Source organism: Chlorocebus sabaeus, chromosome 4 (assembly GCF_047675955.1).
Source record: "Chlorocebus sabaeus isolate Y175 chromosome 4, mChlSab1.0.hap1, whole genome shotgun sequence".
Classification (NCBI taxonomy): domain Eukaryota; kingdom Metazoa; phylum Chordata; class Mammalia; order Primates; family Cercopithecidae; genus Chlorocebus; species Chlorocebus sabaeus.
In genome coordinates, this window is record NC_132907.1 from 86,100,072 (window position 1) to 86,118,228 (window position 18,157).

The following is an 18,157-nucleotide window of genomic DNA, read 5'->3' on the forward strand; positions in this document are numbered from 1 at the left end:
TTTGAAATTTGGTAGTCAGTAATCTAACTTGGTTTTTCTTCAATATTGTGTTGGCTGTTTTGGGGTCTCTTGTTTTTCTATATAAACTTTAGAATCAATTGGTTGATATCAACAGAGCAGCCTGTTGGAGTTGCATTGGATCTATAGATAAAATTAGAAAGAATTGGACCAGGCATGGTGGCTTACACCTGTAATCCCAGCACTTTGGGAGGCTGAGGCAGGTGGATCACCTGAAGTCAGGAGTTCAAGACCAGCCTGGTCAACATGGCAAAACCCCATCTCTATGAAAAATACAAAGATTCGCCAGATGTGGTGGTACGTGCCTGTAATCCCAGCTACTCAGAAGGCTGAGGCAGAAAAATTTCTTGGACCCAGGAGGTGGGGGTTGCAGTGAACTGAGATCATGCCACTCCACTCCAGTCTGGGGACAGAGCAAGACTCCATCTCAAAAATAATAAATAAATAAATAAATAAGACAGCTTAATAATATTGAGTATTCCAATCCATGAACATGTAATAGCTCTCCCTTTGCCTAGATGGTTTTCTTTTTTCTTCAATGTTTTACAGTGTCTCCAAACAGATACTGTACATATTGTCTTGTAAATTTACCTATTTCAGTTTTTCATTTTTTTAGTGATAATTATTCTTTACTAGTATTTAAAAGTGCAATTGACTTTTGTACATTAATTTTTTATTCTACAACCTTGATACACTTGCTTACTGGTTTCAGGACATTTTTGTTTGTTCATATATATATATAAAATCATGTCATCTGTATATAAATCATAGACAGTTTTATTTTTTCTTCTCATTTTGTATATATTTAATTTATTTTGCTTGTATTTTTGACCTAGCTAGAACTTTCGGTACCATTCTGAGTAAAAGTGATTGAATGACACATCATTGTCTTATTCTCCATGTCAGAAAGAAGATACGTAGTGACTCACTGTTAAATATGTTGTTAGCTCTTAGTATTTTACACATGCTCCTTGTCAGGTGGAGGAAGTTTCCAGCTATTCTTCGTTTTCTGGGAATTTTTATCATGATTGGGTATTGCATTTTCTCAAATGCTTTTTCTTCTTTCATTATTCTTCTTTAGTCTGCCGATGTGGCAGATTACATTGATTGATATTTGAATGTTGAACCAGTCTGGCATACCTGAAATAAATCCTGCTTTATCATGGTATATAATTCATTATAGAATTGTTGGATTCAATTTGCTAATAGTATGTTGAATGTTTTTGCATCTGTGTCCATTAAAGATATTAGACTTTAGTTTTTATTTCTATAATAAAAACTGGTCTTTATTGGTTTTGGTGTTAGGATAATCTGTAGGATACTGTAGAGAATTGGTATATTTTTTAAATTAAATATTTGGTGGAATTCACCAGTTAAAACATCTGAGACAAGTGTGGTGGCTTACAACTCCCAGCATTTTGGGAGGCCAAGAGGGGAGGATCACTTGAGCCCAGGAGTTAAAGCTCAGCCTGGGCAACACAGTGAGATCCCATCTCTACAAGAAAAAGAAAAAGAAAACATTAACCAGGCACAGTGGTGCATGGATGTAGTACCTGCTACTTGAGAGACTGAGCTGAAAGGTTCACTTGAGCTAAAGAGGTTGAGACTGCAGTGTCTGTGCCTGTGCTACTGCACTCCAGCCTGGGTGAGAGAGACACCATGACTCCCCTCAAAATTAAAAAAGCACCTGAGCCTGATAGTGTTTTTTTTTAAGATTGTTCATTATTGACTCAATTTATTTAACAGATATAGGGCTGTTTAGGTCATTTACTACTTTTTTGAGTTTTGGCAGTTAATATCTTTCAAGAAATTGGTGCATTTCCGCCGGGCGCGGTGGCTCAAGCCTGTAATCCCAGTACTTTGGGAGGCTGAGATGGGCGGATCACGAGGTCGGGAGATCGAGACCAACCTGGGTAACACGGTGAAACTCCGTCTCTACTAAAAAAATACAAAAAACTAGCCGGGCGAGGTGGTGGGCGCCTGTAGTCCCAGCTACTCGGGAGGCTGAGGCAGGAGAATGGCGTAAACCTGGGAGGCGGAGCTTGCAGTGAGCTGAGATCCGGCCACTGCACTCCAGCCTGGGCGACAGAGCGAGACTCCGTCTCAAAAGAAAGAAAGAAAGAAAGAAATTGGTGCATTTCATCTATGGTATGAAATTTGTTAGTATGGTTGTTCATAGTACTCTTTTATTATTCTTTTAAATCACAGAATTATGGTAGTAATGACCTTTCATTTCTGAAATTTTCACTTGTGTCCTTCTTCTGACATTTTCCTGCTGAGAGGCTTATCAATTTAATTGAACTTTTCCAAAAACAACCTCTTGGTATCTTTTCTGTTCTCTATTTTTGTCCCTTTATTTTCCACCACGGATTTCTGCTCTATTATTTTAAATACCATTTTCTTTTGTTCTGCTCTTTTTGGGCTTTAATTACTCTTATTTTCTAGCTTCCTAAAATGAAAACTGTTTGATTTTAACTCTTTCTTCATTTGTAATATACTCATGCAACACTGTAGCTTCCCTTGAATTTTGTTACATCACCCATATTTTAATAAATTGTACATTTTGTTTTCATTAATTTAAAATATTTTACATTTTCTCTTAAAACTTCTTCTTTGACTTTGGGTTGGTTAGAAATTTGTTAATTTTCCTAACATTTGGGAAATAATCTAGCTATTTTTCTATTATTGAGTTTTAGTTTAATTCTACTGTAGCTTGAGAATATACTATAAGCTTTGTATTCTTTTAATTTTGTAATTGTGTGTTTTATGGCTCAGCATGTGGTCTGTCTTGCTAAATGTTCTATATGAGCATGAAAAGAATGTATTTTCTGCCATTACCAGATGGAATGTTCTACAAATATGCGTATGTTGGAGCCCTGTTAGTGTGGTGGCAATGTGTGCCGGAGAGAGGTCGCTCTGTATACAGGTGATTGAATGTCAGCTTTAGTCACCCTGTATCTCAGGGCTGTGACCTTCACAAATAGTTTTCCGTTATTTAGCCCACTCCCCCTTCCTTCTACTCCCTCCCCTGACTGCAGGGTTCTCCATCTATTTCCTTGAAGCCCTGACTTCTGTTGACTGTTTTGCTGCCACTTGGGAAAGGCAGGAAGGCTTCAAGATGCTGGGGTGGAATGAACGTCAGTTCCCCAATTGAAATACAGCCGTGGCCCATTTTTTTTCTTCTAGGGAATAAGTAGTATTTGGATTGGCTTTCAAATGCCTCACAGAATAATATTGTCTGCAAATCTCAAAGGGCTGTTGCTCTAAATCTCCGTAAATTATTGGAGTAAAAGCAATACAATCCTGGAGAACACCAAGGACTCCTACCCAAAGAGGAGCGGGGCACTGTCCTCTTTCTTTGGTAGCCCGCAGTACATCCTCAATGCTAAGAGAACTTTGGAGCATAAGCAGACTGAGGAGTCACGGAGACCATGGTGCAGGTAGAAATGTTGATGCCACCTAGCAGAAGGGTATTCATTCTTGAGTCTTCCTGTTGGTTCATTTAAAACACTGTAAATGAGTTAGTTATATACAAGAGGCTGGAGGCTTTTATAAAATAAATAAATAGGGTAAGGAATCAGAAACCAGTTGTGTCAACTGGCTGCTGACAGCTCGGAGAGCTGGGATTGACTATGATTAAAATAACCGAAAAAATCCAACATTCAGCGTTTGCTTGTCTATCAGCTGGGGGGGGGGGGGGCGGGGGTGGTGTTTGAATTCAGCTCAGATTAGAGCTGTTTTAGGCCACTTGTTAGGGAAGAGTTGCTTCTTCTTGGAGCTCAATCAGAAAATACACACTTATTTATATCAAAACCCAGAAACAAGGATCCTTCTTGGGCATCATCTAAATCTCCCAAGAAGGATGATTAATCATTTCCTGCCCAATAATGACAGAGTAGTATAATAATTAATTGATTACAAATAGACTTAAGTAAATTAATTCTTTCTTTGATTATGATCTATAGAGAGGCAAGAGGTAAGATAATAGGCTTTAAAAAATTTAAGTAGCACATTGGCACTGTCTTATCTTGAAACAATTCATAGTAAAACCTGGCTTTTATTGGGTAGATCCAATGGAAAAACACTTTAAATTACCTCCTTTGTCTTCCTTGCAAAGGAGAAGGCTGACTCAAATTCAGTAATGGGAGGTGCAATGTGGGATAGGGCTGGAGGCAGGTCTAACAAATTGTGGTGTGGTTATATCTGTCATTGGTGCCGGTTGTAAACTGATCTAAGCATATCCATCATGAATAACTGGTTGGATCTTATTGGTAAACGTGTAACCACCAGTAGTCACAGATTGGTGAGGTCTATAGTTTTCTTTCCACACAACCTTGAGTTTGGGTGAAAATAGATCAGAAAATGAGATGTGCTACATGTAAAAACATGTACTTGATAAATGTTTAATTTAGTGAGCAGGTCCAGAACAGTCATGCATCCTAGCTAGTAAACTCAGTAAATCCCCAGTCCTCTGTCCTTTTGGGTAATCCTCCATAGCTGGTATGAAACCTTCTCTTGGAGCAGAGACAACATTTTTCTAGAGACCAATCTAGGTATACATCTAGTCAGCTTCCAGCAGCTGGTGACCGACAAGTCCGTGGGTAAACACAGGATGGTTTCAGAGTTAGGCCTTGGGCAACTTCTGAAGGCTACAGGGTGAGGTACTCATAGGATTCTTACAACTGGTTCTGGTAGGAATAAGGATTGTATCGTTATGATATTGAGCAGTCCTCATATCTAAAGCAGTATGAATTTCACTGAATAAAATCCAGTCTTTTTAATACTAATTAACAAAATATATCTGATTTTCATTGGGGAGAAAAGCAGCTGAAGTGCTTATGGTTGCTTCTTCTGGAGTTAATCTTTTGATCAAATATTAGTTAACTATGTGGATGATGCTGTCATGATAGGAGCAGCTGACGAAGCCTTGGATAGGAACATAACTAGCATGAGCATTCTCCTTTTAACATATATAAGTGATTTGTATTAGCTCAATGTTTAAAATATGGTAACTAAAAATAAAAAATATTCAACCATAAATTCAGTTCAACTAAAGGAATTAATTTTGGCTGAGGCAGGAGAATGGCGTGAACGTGGGAGGTGGAGCCTGCAGTGAACGGAGATCGCACCACTGCACTCCAGTCTGGGCGACTGAGCAAGACTCCATCTCAAAAAAAAAAAAAAAAAAAGAAATTAACTTCATTCTTTGTGTCATGATTTTATACTTGATTAATATAAATATGGATGATTTGGATATTGTTTAATAATGGGCCACACACAGTGTAGGACTGTAATTTTTTCCAAATATATCTCTGCTTCCTTTACTTATGATTTCTCTTTCCCCATTTTAAAGATTTATTTTGTTCTCCATGTGATTCTATTTGCTTAGAATCCATTTATATTCTATTTGCTTAGAAGAGTTCACTTTGTGGATAAAATTAGTCATATACTAAGAACTTAATAAGTCATCTACTCCAGATATACAGAGTTTTAAAGAAACCCACAGAAGAGGTCAATTAGTGACATCTACTCTCTACATGTTTGTGTGTGCATGTGTGTAGATACGGGTTGAGTATTATTTATAGGAGACTGTGTTGTGTAGGAATTCTGTCTGCTGGTGGCATAGACAAGAAATTACAATAACTTATTTTCTCAGATGTAAATAAATTATGGAGGTTGAAAGTCAAGAACTAGTTTTCCACCTTCTGCACCACTAGAAAACCAATTTATTCTCATCTTTCTGTTTTGATTTTCTAAGTCAGAGGCTGACATGCTGATATTTGCCTCGAAGTCCAAGATGGCTATTGGAGCTCCAGCCATCTCATTTGTGTTCTTCATGAAGAGGAAGGAAAGAAGTACATAAGGTCCTTTATGCAGATGTCTGTTCCTGTTTTTAGCATATTTTCATGTCTCACCAATGTAACTTCCTAGCTAGAAATTAGTTTCAAGGAAGGTTAGGTACTTTACAATCTTTTAGCTTGGGTGTGTCACTGCCCTTAACAAATTCAGGGCTGTGTTGTCATGGAAGAATTGGAGAAAGATCCTGGACAGACAACTAGCTCTTTCTGCTGCAGTCGACTTCCCATCATGCTTCAAGTCAACTGTCGCGGTGGGGAGGGCTAGTCTTGTCTCTAGGGCTTCATCCTACCTGAGGTCAACTCTAATTTTAGAATGGCTAGTAAAGCTTCTCTCTCTTTGTGACCACTTTGGAGGGATTGAACATCCGTCTTTATTCTGTCCACAAATAACTACTAAACGTCCAACTATACTCTGGGAGTTCTCAGTCCTCTTTGTTGCCTCAGGTTGCTCTGCTCTGGGGCAATCCCAATCCTCATTGATTGGGATCTTCATTCCTATGGATGACGTATGATGTGCTTGGAGCTTGGAAAATTACCTGAGCTAAGAGCACCTTGAATAGCAAGTCAGGTAAATAAACCAATGTTGAAGGAGTGCTTCTTACTATGAGAGGTAAAATAATGTAAAGACAGGCATGCTGAGGCATAATGGTGATGGAATTCTCAAAGCAGTGGGGACAGGGACAGGCAGACATAAATGTCAAAAAGCCAGCTGTCAAGCTGTGATGAAAATTAGTGGCTGCCATTTGCAGACAGAGAAATCAATGCTAATGACTCTAAAATTTGCCTTTCAGGAGGAGGCAGGCGGCTCAGGCCCTACAGAGGATGTCTCTGCACAGAGGCATGTTGAACTGCGAGGGTGGGGAGCAGCTGTTTTCCTTTAGAGAGTTATGCCCCTGGGGGTGTTGGTGCAACTGGAAATGAGGTCAGACTGTCTTGGAACCTCTGAATAACGGTAAAGGATAAAAAAGTTTAGAGCTGTATATGCTTTTATTTGTAATATTTAATGTTTGCATATGCATTTTCTTTTGTAGCAGAAAACTGTATGCCTCTACTAGATAGAGGAACAAAAAACTTTGCAAACAACACAGTAATCACATTCTTTCCAGGAAAACAAATTTGAGTAAGTAAAGTCCTTTTCCCTTTATAAAAAAGAAACAAAAATAAGAAACCAGGAAGAATGATAGCTCATTCTTGGAATCCTGAGAGGGAGGCAACAAATTATCTACTTAAGTAAAAACAGTCAGAGGTGTTCAAGTATTACACTTTAAATTAGAAAATTTTTTTGAATTTAAGAACTCTATTTCTATGTTAGTAGTTGAAGTGTTTAATTTCTGTCTTCAAAAGTCATCTATATGTTCTTGAAGAGCAATAATAATAAAAATACTTTATTTTTCAAGGCAAATACTCATTAAAATTAAGCATACTAAAACTGCTTCTCAACCATTCCCACTTCAGGCTGTATAGAAATTTGTAGGACACTGACACCATTTCATTGTCCTTTGACTTCTGTACGTGGTAGAGGGCCATGGGCATGGGGCCTTTAGGCAGTATCCTCGGCCGCTTGCTCCACGGGTCAGTGTGGGACACACACTAAGCCAGCAGCACCCTCAGCCCAGCGGCCTCCATGAATGAATTGGGGCCACAGTGTGTGATTCCGCCAGTGGGGAGGCTTTATCTTTGACCTTGTTTTTTTTATGGAGGACTAGCTGATGGGGTTGGTTTGGTTTTCCTTTCTGTCTCACAAGTAAACTTTTCCATGTCTCGTGAACAGTAGTGGAATGACAACTGGAATATCAGTGCCTCTGACATCGAGGGGTAAGGCTTTCTGTTCTCTAAAAGTTTCATTCAGAGATAGGAGTGAAGCATTTCAGGGCCACTGCTCTTGGATATAAAACCTATCCCACTGGATGGAGTTCTTCCGTCTCTGAAGTTTCAAGATGGGGTGGTGCCTGTTGTGCTCCTTCACTGGGGAAGCCTCTACTCAAGGGTCCCTGGGTCCCAGTTCTGTGTGAGTGTGTGAGTGTGTGTGTGTGTGTGTGTGTGTTTCTTTCATCACTTGTCTTTCAATTTCACCAATCTATATTTCTTAAGGATCTTAATAAATAATTCATGCTTATGTCCTAACAGAATATGCATTTTAAATGAGAGACCCCCTGGAACAAAGCTCCACTTTTACGATCTGCCTGTTTAATGATTTGCTGTTGCTGGGGAAAGAGAATTTAATCTCATATCTATCCTCACCTCATGACTTACTTTACATAGACAGTTTACTAATAAATGAGAATAGAGGTTCGGTTTTTCATAATTCCATCACCCAAAATAATCATTTGTTCTGTGCCTACTACCATTTTCCGAGGCGACCGTGCTTCCAAAACCTTTTCTGAAATCAGAATTTTTTTTATCTTAGACAATGCAGCATGTGTGTGTGAAGTATGGCAGCAACTTAACATTTTGAAAAGTTGCGGTCCTGGCACACCCATTGCTTTATCTCCATCTGGGTCCTGCAAGTGCCTGATACACAGTCAATGTTACGTGAGTATTATTCATCCATTGGCTAACCTAAAACTATAACAACAAAGGAAAACAAACCCAAAAAAGCCAGAACAAGCAAACACAACCAGAGACTTAAGAGAAAACAGTCCACATATATCATACCCACGATTTTAAACTTCTTCACAAAACTTTCCAGAAGAATAATTTGACCCAACTATGCAAAAACATGTCATCATTTTTTTTTATAGACTCTAAGAGACAGCAATCTCATTCCTGTTCCCTCTCCTTATCTCCGTGAAAAACAAACAAGCACAGAATCCAGTCTAGTAAAAGGACACAGACTTTTTTTGTACAAAATGTAAATGCCTACTCTGAAATTGCAACTACTAATTCAGTAACATATATCAACAATAGTAATTCTTTTGTGGGGAAAACACATGTCCGTTGAACAGATGCTTACTCCGCACCTACTGTCTGGTAGGCACTGTCTCGGGCACTAGAATATAGCAGTAAACCAAGCAGACAAAATTCTACATCCTTGTGTGCTACAAATAGACATATATGCAAAACTCCATATGTGAAGGGACAAACAAAGCAGAGGGTGTGGGTGAGGAGCCTAATATTCTGATGGGGGAGGAATTGGAGAGGGTGTGAAGCTAATGTGAGAAGGAGCATTTCAGGCACAGAGAGCAGCCAGGCTAACACCCCAAGTTGGGGATATGTCTAGAGAGCCCTGGGAAGGGTGGGAGAGTAAGGGGTCAAGACGATAGAGCCTTTGAATCCATTGTAAGGACTCTGTGCCCTGCATGAGACAGAGCCCAGTGAAGAAGATTGATTACAGAAGGGACATTTTCATAAATTTAACAGATTTTTGTTTGCATTGGAACAGACTGCAGGGAGGAAAGCATAAAGCTGAAATACCAACAATCCCTAAAACACTATTGCAATAATCCAGGCAATAGGTGCTGGTGCCTTGGCCCAGGATGGTTGCCATGGAAACGATAAGCAGTAAGATTCAGGCTATCACGGAAGGTATTGCAGACAGAATTGGATAACAGACTGGTCATACAGTCTAAGAAAAATAATGATGTGTAGAGTTTACGCCAACGTCTTTGGCTTAAACAACTGGAAGGTAGAGTTGTCATTTTCTGAGATGGGGAGACACATGGATACCTAGGTGAAGGACCCAGAAGAGCTGGTAACTTGCACAATACTTTTTTTTCAGTCTTTTTTGAAAGTTAATGTAGGGAATCCTGTTTCAGGGCAGGTTCTGCAGCCCTTATTCCAGAGGCTAGAATGGGACCAGCACAGAAGGAAACTTGGTATGGTGGGGCAAGAGAGTTAGCCATTTAACATTAACTTTATATTCCAACTAAATCAACTGATGGAAGGTCCTCCCTGCCACCAGTCTGCATTACCTTCCCAAGGTAATCTGAATTACCCTGTCTCCTCATCTCCATGGCAACCACTCTGGTTCAAGGCACCAACACCAATTGCCTGGATAATTGCAATAGCATTTTAGGGGTTGTTGGTATCTCTGCTTTAGTCCCTCCTTCCTGCTGTCTATTTCCGACAAAACAGCTCCTGCGTCTTCTGCGGCAGGTGTGCGGTGAACAAGAGGCAGAATCCCCCATCCTCCTTCCCAGCAAGTCCTGGCGCTTCCAAGACCCCTGAGCAGAGCCAGTCTCCCCTCAAGGCAGCCTGGACTCTGTTTCTGCTTGGGAAGGTCCTTCCTGTCAGTCATGGGGAGCTGACCATGGTACCTACTGGAACAAGAGGATCTCCATCACATGCTTCTTTAAGGAATGTAGCTGGGGTCGTTGGCGTCATTTCTTTATGGAAAATTAATTTCCTGCATAAATGAATCATTATAAGAAACTGAAATTTTAAAAAAACTTTAAACTCTTGTTCATTCCTGAGAAAACTTTAGAAAAACAGGTTTTAGAAGTGTTAAAAAGTATTGTGTCTTGAGAAGCCTTATTACATTACAGTCCACAAACCACCTACTTAAGTGCGTTGGGAATGGAAATGTGTTCCTATGACACTGATGTACTCTTGTGAAATGCAAACTATGTTTCTGTTTCATTTTGGCCACAATATGTTTCTTGTTAGTAGTGAATGTATGAGTCCCAGCTGGAATGCAGCATGATATGAGAAGAACTGGAAGATTCGATGAGGTAGGTTGTTCACCACTTCTTGGTAAAGATCAAACATGAGATTGAAGAACACATGAATTGAGTACCAGGTTTCTAGAAGACTGGAAAAATCTCTTGTCTGAATGCCTATTTTGTCCCCTCCAACTCTTCTCATAGCCACTTGATGAGGCTTAAAGTCACTGTAATAGAACCTCAAACAGTCCATTTAATAATCAGAGTCAGGACGTGAGAGCAAACCTCTGTTTGATAAGGCATTGCTAGATGTTGTAACAGATCAACTCCAAATTTCAGCAATATAATACAATAAAAGTAGGCTCTGATTCTCGTAACAGTGCCACATGGGTGTTCCTGATTGTGGGTGGGACCAGAGGGCAAGAGTAGGAAGGGCTTGAAGGACCCAGGCTGACAGAGGCTTCTATGTCTTCAATATGGATTTCCTAAGGTCCTACTTGGCATTGCCTCTGGTGGGGGAGGAAGAAAAGAGCATGAAGGAAACAAGTCTGTTTTAATTATTGGTGAAAATTGTTACATAATTCTTCCTAAAGCAATAGGAGCATCCAAAGGTTGGGCAAAGGAAGACTACTGGAAGACAGGGAAGAGAAGTAATCGGGCACCATTTAGATCATTGAGACAGTGCAAAGGAGTGAGAGGAGAAAGTTTAGTTGCCATTTTGCCTGGGCAATTATTTATACTCATGTTCTTTGTTCTTAAAAAATTTTATTTCTGTATCTATTCACATGTGATTAGATCATGTTTCCTGTATTTTTTAGCTTGGGAGAAAGTCATTCAAACATAATTAAATAGTAACTATCAGTTCTTACGGTCTCTAGAAGATATCAAGCTTGGTTGTTTTTCCTTAGAATTTTTGAATATGTGTTCTGAAATGAACGGAAAAGTGCATTCACAAAAACATAAGATTAAAGTGTTTATATATTCTAATATCTATTGTATAACCACAGAATTACTCTTTCATCCAATTTGATAGCATAACTCAATCAAGTAAGGGCAGGGTAAAGAAAGGGAAGGGAAGAGAAGGGAAGGGAAAAAGGACATATCAAATAATATTGAACCTAGAAAGAGTAATTAGAAGGTAAATTTGAAGGGGATGCTGGCAAGTGAAGCAGCTTCAGATCTGTCTGAATTTATTCTTGCTGATGGAACTGCTTCCTCTGCTTAAGGCCTTCTTGGTTAACTGTCCAGCTGGCTACAATGCCAACTCACAACTAGCCTCGCTCTATTCAAAAATATATGGTAATTTCTTTGCACATTCTTCATAGCTGTTCTCTCTTCTGTCATTACAGCACTTTTCCACAGCCACAGACTGATTTATCACAAACAATTTAACGTATCCTCTGTTCACATGCCCAGTAAGGTGAGTGTGGGGCTGGCACTGCTCTGTGTGAAGTGGAGGACAAAGAACACGGTATCTTTGGTCTCTGATTGCTGGGATCACAGTCCCCTGTGTGACGTTCTGAAGCCCGTAGATCTTATTCCATTGCTTGTTTATATTCTACACCTGAGATAATGCATAGTAAGCACAAACCACTAAATGGCCATCCGGCCACTCACACCAGTGTCTTTATTACTTGTTGAGAGTTTTGAATTGAAAGGGAAAAATAAATTGAAAAAATGTACACAAGGTATAAAGATTTATTCTTACATATCTGAAAACTCCAAGTAAGGATAAAATTAAACTTTCGTTTTATCTGTGGAGAATGAATTATTGTTCTAGCTCATAAGTGCTAGTTAAATTTGGAATTCACCTTTAATCCCATGTCATCATTTTTTAGCATAAATCATTAGAATAAAAACTATTCCAAACATGTTATAAATTTTATTGCTTTCAAAATCAATCTCTATAGGAAACATTTCTAGGTTAGCACTGTAACTCTTCATAAACAAAACCTTCAAGTCTTGTTTAAATATGTGGCCCCAAATGTTATGTATTTTGAGGTCTTGCTTTTGCTTTTTAAAGTTTTGCATCCCTGCCCTTGCTGCTAGCTCTGGGTAACCGTGTGTTTTCTTCAATAGTCTGTTACCTTCTGGCATCTTCTTCCAGCCACTGTGACCTTACAAATCACTGAATTGGCGGGGATTAGAATCATTGTGGACTTAAAGCTGAGGACGGATCATGAATCCTCCAAACAGTACTAGATAAAATGAGCAGAGAGCCTGGGCTAGAATAAACTATTTCCCAGCAAATTTACACATGATAAAGACCACGCAGGTCAGGTCTATTGGGAACCTTTGTGCTTTATCTCGTAACACTGACTTTGCTACCACGGTTTTTAGTTTAATGGAATTCACAGAAAAACGTTGGTGGAAGAGAGAAGACTTTTTTCATGAAGGGCATATCACTACACCAAAAGACACATCAATTTTATTGAAAAATTTGGTAAACTTCATATTACGAAGATTTAAGCCAAACTCATTTCTATATTTTGAGTTATTGGCTAGGCTATATGAAAATGTTAGATGTGAAAGAATGCAATATTTTAACCCATTTTAAATAAATTGTTCATTTTTTAAAAAGGACAACTAATACAATACTGTTAACTCATCTCCAGATCTTATTGAAATTACGGTAATTGTTTTGGTCTGAGATCCTGTCCACCGTTCAAATTGAATTCTGTCATCATGTCATCTTAGTCTTCTCCTGCAGTCTGGGGTAGATCCTTAGTCTCTGAACACATTTAAAGAGGAATTTGGTTTTATTTCTTCTGGGAAATACAGACTTAAGAATGTAGGTCTGTAACATCAGTGGATCTGGGGTTTTGGTCTTAGCTGTCTTCTGTAGCATATTCCATAAATCGCTTGATCTGTATGTAGAAATCCAAGCTCATATAATTATTAGGTGATGGAGTTGGGCAACTTTATAGGCTTTCAAACTTTTTCCCAGCAAGGACAATTTTTTAATTAGTTTTATTTTCTGCCATGAAAAGATTTGGTTTATTTTCCCAACTGTTTTGCTTTGATCATTTCTGTTAACCAAAATGAAGTAACACTTAGAAAGTAATGGTATGTTCTTTGTAAAATGCACAAATTTTACATTTGAATTGTTCAGTTACCACATGTGTTCAGAGAAAAGAAAACCATTAACTCAATATGAAGTGCAATAATTTTGTAAGTTTCTAAGACATAAACTCAAAGCTTAGTAAGTGATCCAACTAGGTTATTTATTGCTGGAGAGTGCTTTAAAAAAAAAAGCGTATCTTTGTTTAAGTGTTATCTATATTTATGCAACCAACATATGTTTACCTACATGCATTAAAAATCAAAATCATATGCTTTAGAAATATGACTGCTGTATTCCTTTCTTAACAAATTTCTGTCCTTAATGTGCTCTAAATAGGAACATAGTTTTGAAAATGGGCAACAAAATTATACCTTTTAAATATATTTCATAAGATACATAAGATAAAATTTAGTTCACTATTTAAGATATACTTTTAAATAGTAAAATTTCTCTTTTAAAAATAAATTGTATAACAAATTATAATGACAGTTACTGGCATAGTCTTAAATACATCCAATCAAATTCAAAATATCTGCTAAACTATCATCTTCAGTAGAGTCTAGTAAGCTTGTTGGATTTTATAAAGAGTTGGCTTAAAGTACTTCAAATACCTGAATTCATTTAAAATCATTGACTTTTTTCCTTAGGTATATATTTAAGGTCTTACAAGACAATGTATCAGAAGTTTTAAAACTTGTAATTTTTGGCCGGGCATGGTGGCTAACGCCTGTAATCCCAGCACTTTGGGAAGTCGAGGTGGGCAGATTACGAGATCAGGAGATCGAGATCATCTTGGCTAACATGGTGAATAAAAAATACTAAAAATACAAAAAAATTAACCAGGCGTGGTGGTGGGTGCCTGTAGTCCCAACTACTCAGGAGGCTGAGGCAGGAGAATGGTGTGAACCCGGGAGGCAGGGCTTTCACTGTTGCACCACTGCACTCCAGCCTGGGTGACAGAGTGAGACTTCATCTCAACAAAAGAAAAAGAAAAAAAAAAACATAATTTTTGATATAAAATCTAGAAATAAAGTTAACTTCAATATGATTTATTTTATGTAAAATGACTATGGTTATAATACATTGTTATGAAGCTTAAAGCTACTGTAAATTATAATTCTTAAAAAAACTTTAAATTTATTAGTAACCTTTTAAAATCTTATATAATAATTCTATTTTTAAAGAGATAGCATTATTGTACAATTTTTCCCCTACTATCCATTTTTCTTATTGGGCAGCCTAAATTTCACAGATGCCGGGGTGCACTAAAAACCACATGGCCAACCAGAAAACAAATGACAAAATGGTAAGTGTATGCTTTTATTTATCAATATAACAATGAATGTATATGGACTAAATTATTCAATCAAAAACCATAGAGTGGCTGAATGAATGAAATAAAAACAAGATCTAATAATTCAGCCTTGTGAGGCTGTTTTCTAGATTCCTTAGGCATGCTTTATTGTTTTTTATTCTTTTATCTTTTGTCTTCTCTTGCTCTGTATTTTTAAATAACCTGTCTTCAAGTTCACTAATTATTTCTTCTGCTTGATCAATTCTGCTATTTAAAACCTCTGATGCTTTTTTCAATATGCCAGTTGCATTTTTCAACTTCAGAATTTCTGCTTGATTCTTTTTATTTCAATCTCTTTGTTAAATTTGTCTGATGTAATTCTAAATTTTTTCTTTGTTATCTTGAATTTATTTGAGTTTCCTCAAGGCAGTTATTGTGAATTCTCTGTCTGAAAGGTCATATATCTGTTTCTCCAGGGTTTGTCCCTGGTGTCTTCTTTAGTTCATTTGGTAAGGTCATGTTTTCCTGGATGGTGCTGATGCTATTAGATGATCTTCAGTGTCTGGGCCTTAAAGAGTTAAGTATTATTGTAGTCATCACTGCCTGGGCTTGTTTATAGTCCTCCTTGGAAAGCCTTTCCAGGTATGTGAAAGAACTTGGGAATTGTGATCTAAGCTGTATCTGCTATAGGGGGCACCCCAAGCCCTCCCATTTTATGGGAGCTCTGTTTTCACTCTACTAAATCTTGCAACTGCACACTCTTCTGGTTCATGTTTGTTACAGCTTGAGCTGAGCTTTCACCTGCTGTCCACCACTGCTGCTCACTGCCATCCCAGACCCACTGTTGACTTACACTCCTCTGGATCCAGCAGGGTGTCCACTGTGCTCTCATCCAGTGAGGTGCCCATTGCCACTCCCGATCAGGCTAAAGACTCACCATTGTTCCTGCATGGTTAAGTGCCCAGGTTTGTCCTAATCGAACTGACCACTAGTTGCTGGATTCCACAGGTCTCTTCTGTGACCCACGGCTTCTAATAGAGCTATAACACTCACCGCATGGCCCAAGGTTCCATCCCTTGGAATCCGTGGGGCCAAGAACCCCAGGTCAGAGAACAAAAGGCTTGCCGCCATCTTGAGAGTGGCCCACCGCATCTTGGGACTGGCCCGCCACCATCTTGGGAGCACTAAGAACAAAGACCCGCCCAGTGACACTATTCTGCTATGGCTGAGCTGGCATCCAAGATACGAGACAAAGTCCTCCCCACTCTTCTTTCTCCTCTTTTCTTTCTTTCTTTTTTTTCTTCATTTCTTCTGAAACAAATGAAAAAACGAGATAGGCTGCTGACCCTTGGATGGGGTTTTTGTGGGGGTCTTTTTTGTTGTTGATGATCCTGTTGTTGCTTTCTGCTTGTTTGCTTTTCCTTCAATAGTCAGGTCCCTCTTCTGTAGGGCTGCTGCAGTTTGCTGAGGGTTCACTTCAGGCCCTATTCATCTGATTCTCTCCCATGCCTGGAGATGACACTCAAGGAGGTTGGAGAACATAAAGATGGGTGCCTGCTCCTTCTGGGACCTCAGACCTTGAGGGGCACCAACCTGATGCCAGTAGGGTCACTCCTGTATAAGTGTCTGACAACCCCTGTTGGAGGGTATCACCCAGTTAGGTGGCATGGGGAGCAGGACACATTTAACAAAGCACTTTGTCCCTTAATAGAGGAGGTTTGCTTTGCCTGGGGGAAATTCTGGGCTGCCTGGATTCCTCAGAACTACCACGAGGAAATGCTAAGTCTGCTGGTCCACAGGGACTGCAACCACCCCTCCCTGCAGGGGCTCAGACCCAGGGAGATACAAATTCTGTCCCTGAGCCTCTGGCTGGAGTTACTGGAGTTCCTGCAGGGAAGCCCTGCCCAATGAGGAAGGATGAGTCAGGGTTAGGCTCATCCTAAGGCACTCTGGCTGCTGACTGCCACAGCCTATGTGTTGAGCTGTGGGGACAAGTCTTGGGACCAAGCTGTCCAGCCTCCCGGGCTCCAGCTGGGGAAAAGCGCAACTTGGAGCTATAGAAATGGGTGCCGCCCTGCCCCCGCCCTGGAAGCTTAGTGTATTAGGCAGTGGAGGGTCCCAGTGCTGACTGCTGCCTCTCCCCCAAGGAGCTCAAATGGCTTAGACAGCAGGCAGTCACAGCCAGTGCTGGTTGCCCCTCCCACTGGGAGTTTGGTAGGCTTAAGCAGATTCCAGCTGAGAGGCTGTAAGAATCCGCAAGTTTCAGGGTTGGGATGCTAGGTCCCGGTGGCATGGGTCCCATCCATGGGTCGCACAGTTCTGTGGGAAAAGCACAGTTTCTCTGGCTGGGTAGCACCTCACTCACCACCTCCCTTGGCTAGGGGGAGGGGATTCCCGTGTCCCTCTCTCTCTCAAGTGTGCTGCCACACCACATTGTTTTCCCTTGGTCTCGCCAGCCTTCTAGTCAGTTTTGATGAGGTAACTTGGATACTTTGGTTGCCAATGAAGGATTCACAAGCTTATTGTGGTTTTTTCCAATGGGAGTCTCTGAAGGTTGCTGCTTCTAGTTGGCCATCTTAGCCCAGCTGTCCTCTTTTCAAGGGGAAGGAAGGGGTCTCTTTTGGACCCCTAAGCTGTACAGTGTGGGGTTAGGGGAGGTGTGATGTCATCACTTCCTTGACTGTCCCAGCTGGCGTCTCAGTGTGTCTCATGCTCCCCTAGCCTACTGTCCCTGGGCCTAATTCAGTCCTAGGGCTCACCTAAGAGTTGCAGTCCTTATGGCCTAGACTGCCTTTCAAATTTACTTGGAGACAGAAAGCACTTTGGCCATCACTGATGAGGTTTGTGGGAACTCAAGTTTGGACCCTGGGATCAGTGATTCCTGTCTGGCTAGGGCTGGTTTAAATGCTGAGTTTGCTTCAGCTTTCCTTTCTGCTTTAACAGGACGGTAGAGTTCAATGCCTCACAATTGCTGCGTTCTGCCTGCCCTAGTGCCCAGAGATGCCCTCAGCATCTGTTTCTGCTGCCAGGAGTGGGGGAAGAGTGGTATCAGAAATTAAGGACTGTTTTCTCTACGTCTCCCATGCCTCTTTCAGTGATATGGAGGTAAAAACAGGTACTATGAGTACTCATCTGTTTTTTAGTTCTTATGAAAGTGTTTTTTTTTCTGTGTAGATACCTTAGTTGGTGTCTTTGTGAGGGAGGGAGATGACTGGTGGAGACTTCTATTCAGCTATCTTGCTCTACCTCTTGATACGTAAATTATATATCATAAAGTCATTATTAAAAAAAAAACAAGAGCAGAAAGACACCCAGGGTTTTT